The sequence below is a fragment of the Palaemon carinicauda genome, chromosome 37 (assembly GCF_036898095.1).
Source record: "Palaemon carinicauda isolate YSFRI2023 chromosome 37, ASM3689809v2, whole genome shotgun sequence".
Taxonomy (NCBI): domain Eukaryota; kingdom Metazoa; phylum Arthropoda; class Malacostraca; order Decapoda; family Palaemonidae; genus Palaemon; species Palaemon carinicauda.
Window position 1 is genome coordinate 44,173,407 of NC_090761.1, and position 5,007 is coordinate 44,178,413.

Below are 5,007 nucleotides of genomic sequence, written 5' to 3' on the forward strand. Positions count from 1 at the left end.
ATTGGACTATTTTCCCTTGTGGCGCCCTCGGGCATAGCATCCTGCTTTTCCAACTAGAGTTGTGGCTTCGCAAATAATAATAATAATAATAATAAATGTAAAACCAGTTTCAGTTAAACGAAAAATGAACATTGTGCGCGCATTGGGCTATTTTAATATTCAGCAATCACGTCTCAACATTTTCATATTGCAATATTATCATGGTGACTAAGTGGTATTATAACACATTGTTATTCAGAACATACATCATTTGTGATATAATGCCCTTTTTTTACTGATGACACTGTATTCGGAAACATTGGCCTAGCATTGTGGCGACGCAAAATGTCTTTTAGTAACTAAATTCTATGCAGTACACTAACAATGTGTTGAAGATAATTCTAATCTATAATTAATAATTAAATTATTTTCAGCAATTCATTAAACACCTTAAAACCTAGAAGTATTCATTTTTAATTCGGTTTGTGTAATCAACGATAGGTTGGCCAGGGCACCAGCCACCCGTTTAGATATTACCGCTAGAGAGTTATGGAGTCCTGTGACTAGCCAGACATTACTACATAGGATACCTCTCTCTGGTTATGGCTCACTTTTTCTTTGCCTCCACATACACCGAATAGTCTGGCTTATTCTTTCCACATTCTCCTCTGTCCTCATACACCTGACAACACTGAGATTACCAAACAATTCTTCTTCATTCAAGGGGTTACTACTGTACTGTAATTGTTCAGTGGCTACTTCCCTATTGGTTACGGTTCATTTCCCTTTGCCTACACACACACACTGAATAGTCTGGCCTATTACATTCTAAAATCAACCCATTGTTCTCTAGTCTTGTGTAGTGCCATAGCCTCTGTACCAGGGTCTTCCATTGTCTTGGGTTAGAGTTCTCTTGCTTGAGAGTACACTCGAGCACTCTATTCTAACTTATTTCTCTTCCTCTTGTTTTGTTAAAGTTAGTTTATATAGATGTTTATTTTACTGTTGTTACTCTTAAGATATTTTAATTTCCTTTTTTCCTTTCCTCACTGGGCTATTTTTCCTGTTGGAACCCTCGGGCTTACAGCATCATGCTTTTCCAACTAGGGTTGTAGCTTAGCAAATAATAATAATAATAATAATAATAATAATAATAATAATAATAATAATAATGAAAAAGTGTTATGATATCTGAGAGAGTTTTGCAGGTGCTGTTCTAGTTGTGAATTTTTAACACGTGATTCCTACTTTACTTTAAGGGCTGCGATCCTGGTCCTATCACACAGGGTAACCCTAGGGCCTACGCACTTATATAGGGCCTATAAGATAATTTTATCGCACACATTCTTAGGTATTATGCATATCACAATGCATAACGTGTTTTATGCTAAATCCACATTATCGAAACAGAACAAGTCTTCAGTTTCTTCTTAAAGCCTTAATATCTTCATTTTATCGGGTGCCTTATATATCATAGGATCTGTTAATCAACCAGTATCTGACGAGAGTGAAGTTATTTTTACATGAATATTAAAAACCAATGTTACAGAAGTATCATTTTCTCTACTTTTCTTACAGCCTCGGAGCAGATATCGCTTGTTCATCATTTAACCCTGGTAATCTCGGTTACTCAAGTGCATATCACAATTTAGGTCCTTTTTTTTATTGAAACGTTCAAACGCCGGGTTATATACTCCAGGATTCCATATTCAGATCTCCAGACGAATGTTTGAAGATATTTTTGATTTGCCTCCAATAATTCAACGAACGAGTGTTACGTAACGGGTAAGTAAAATAAAATGTTCTGTCAGAAGTGGGATTCGAACCCACGCCCTCAGAGAGGACCAGAATGCCCATTGCTCTTCTATCGGAAGAGAAGTTACCTTGAGTCTGGCGCCTTAGACCACTCGGCCATCCTGACATACAATATCACTAGATTCTATGTATATAATATTAATTATACCTTAATAATTAATAAATAGAAAATCCAAGTGCAATTGAGTTTATTGTAAATTATGTAAAGATTGTGATGAATAGCAAATTTACACCGTTGATACTCTTCCTGCCACCATTCACGTTTTACTAAATTCCGTTTTCTTTGATACATCAGCTGACGGAGAATGCTTATTTTTCTAGTGAAGGTAACTGAAGCCGGGCAGCATTTTACAAATCATATTAGTTTGAGGGATGTTGTGAATAACGAATACTCGTAAACTTAATTCTTTGCTGAAAATTATTGACACAGATTGAATTTAATATGGTTTTTGTTTATAGTAATTGTAAACGATGGTCAACGGCAACTTTCCTGACTAATAGGGAAACCTTTTCTGTGCAACTCTCTAACTTACCAAAGTACCATACGATCCCCATGGCCCCATGTGTTAACCTCAACTTGATCCATCACTGCATTTTTCCACTTCTTTTTAGAATGTATAGTTGCCAATAATGATATTATTAGTGGCAAACAAATCCTCAGTTTTTGTTGATTACAGGGTTTATTCATACACAATGTTACTTCACATAAAAAGTTATCATACCGCAGAATAATTTTTGTTGATTAAGCACGAATGATTTGCTGTCATAGTAACCACTTTCAATATAATAAATGTCATTTTAGAGGAGAATATCACAACTTTCAAATTAATTAGACTACATCTATTAAAAATTTGTAGTATATACTGCAATCATGAGAGAGCAGTACTTTTCATTTAATGAAACACAGGAGAGGCAATATATCACAGCACCATTTCAGGAACAGGAAGTACGGAAAAGCAAAGGGTCGGGGAAGGGGAGCTTTTCATGTTGTCAGTGTCAGTGGCTATGAGCCATTCTCAGGTGTTAAACGTTAGTGAATTGCACTCATTTTAACTCAGTTGGATTACTTTATGGGCGTTGTTTCCCATCATACAATAACAAGGTGAGATCTTTAGTGTTTTAGCAATAGGATGTACTGTAAGTTAGAAGCACTTTTCTCTTTATATTGAAACTGGTCACGTGACTCACTTACGTTACATGCAACTACTTGCGGTGCCGTTGGGTAGTTGCCAAGTGTCGCCAGAGTTTGGAACGTTTTATATCCAAAATTTGCGTACGGTAATATTGAATTCTATTTCGTTTTTTTATTATTTCACAATGTACGTTGCCCCACATGCACGTCACAAATGTAACATAGAAACACAGTAAGTGAAGAGGTATTGAGGGTTTCATTTACGAGCAAGATGGTAATTTAGATGAGAAAACTTGTAATGTTTACACGTGTTCACAAGTGTTATGTTTTGAATCTAATACCTAACAGTCAAAGGAATGATATTCGAAAATTGTTTCATACTCTACTTAAAGGAGAGCAATTGTACGTCACATCAAAATCAAATTTTGATATAATACTCCTAAATTTGTAATAGAGTGGTTGATGGGGTTTTATGGTTGTTACAAGTCTATCAGGAAAGTTTTAGTATTTTATGTTATGTAGGCTAAACTTTACCACAACGTCATGTTTTGAAAAGGATTAGGCCTATACAATATATCTATGATACCTGAAAAATGCTGTTTTGCATTGGTTCAATGAATGAGGACCAAATTGAACTTCATAATGATTTTCTATTATTCATCATTAACAAAGTTATCAGTATTTCCATTTAAAATTTCTCTCAGGATATTTAGTAGGATTTTTTTATCGTTTTATTATTTGTAGGATTTCGTTTTGCAGAAATTGCTGTTACCGGTTTTGTTGCGCAAAGAATAATTCTCTCTCTCTCTCTCTCTCTCTCTCTCTCACTCTCTCTCTCTCTCTCTCTCTCTCTCTCTCTCTCTCTCTCTCTCTCATTACTTGAAATGATGGTACACGTGGGCACTGTTCTATATTATTTCTCTTTCTCTTGTTTTTTTTTTGTGTCTACAGTTTGTTTGAAAGTTTTATCGGTGCTATTATAGTATGCTACCTACCGTCGAATTTCTACTATAGTATGGAATATACCACAAAGTATGTTATCTACCGTCAATGTTAATGATGTTAGACTACTGTTCTCAAAATACTTTATTTCAATTTTTTATTACTTCTCTTGTAGTTTATTTTATTTCATTTTTTTCATTTCCTTACTGGGCTATTTTCCCTGTTGGAGACATTAGGCCTATAGCATGCTGCTTTTCCAACTAGGGTTGTAGCATAGCAAGTAATAATCTATACAGTATATATATATATGTATATATATATTTTTATTTCAATTTTTAATTACTTCTCTTGTAGTTTTTTTTTTTTCATTTTCTTACTGGGCTATTTTCCCTGTTGGAGACATTAGGCCTATAGCATGCTGCTTTTCCAAGTACGGTTGTTGCATAGCAAGTAATATTATATACAATATATATATATATATATATATATATATATATATATGATATATATATATGTGTGTGTATGTGTGTGCACGTGCATGTGTTGGTATGTATATGTGTATTGTGTTAGGCCTAAAAGGTCCGGATGAATTGTAGAACAGGATGGATTGAATAGGATTATAAGTTTATCTATACTGGTTTAACGCTATACCGGTGTCTTCTGTACTAGTATGTGGTGGAGTATGGAGTTTGGTGGTAGTTGTTTTACCACAATTTATTACTGTTATTATTATTACTTGCTAAGCTACCTTCCTAGTTGGAAAACCAGGATGCTATAAACCCAGGGTCTCCAACAGGGAAAATAGCCCAGTGAGGAAAGGAAACAAGGAAAAGAAAATATTTTAGGAACATTAACATTAAAATAAACATGTTCATATAAACTATAAAAACTTATAACAAAACAAGAGGTAGAGAAATAGAATAGTGTGCTGGAGTGTACCCACAAGCAAGAGAACTCTAACCCAAGACAGTGGAAGACCATGGTACAGAGGCTATGGCTCTACCCTGGACTAGAGAACAAAGGTTTGATTTTGAAGTGCCCTTCTCCCAGAAGAGCTGCTTACCATAGCTATAGAGTCTCTTCTGGCCTTACCAAGAGGAAAGTAGCCACTAAACTATTACAGTGCAGCAGTTAACCCC

At 35.0% G+C, this 5,007-nt stretch overlaps 1 non-coding gene across 1 annotated transcript; it reads right to left on the reverse strand.

The window, feature by feature from the left end:
- Positions 1-1,784: 1,784 nt before the first annotated feature.
- TRNAL-CAA (transfer RNA leucine (anticodon CAA)) lies at positions 1,785-1,900 on the reverse strand. Its single transcript has 2 exons — positions 1,863-1,900; positions 1,785-1,829 (listed from the first exon to the last, which is right to left on the reverse strand). It is a non-coding gene; the product is annotated as a tRNA-Leu (tRNA).
- Positions 1,901-5,007: the final 3,107 nt, after the last annotated feature.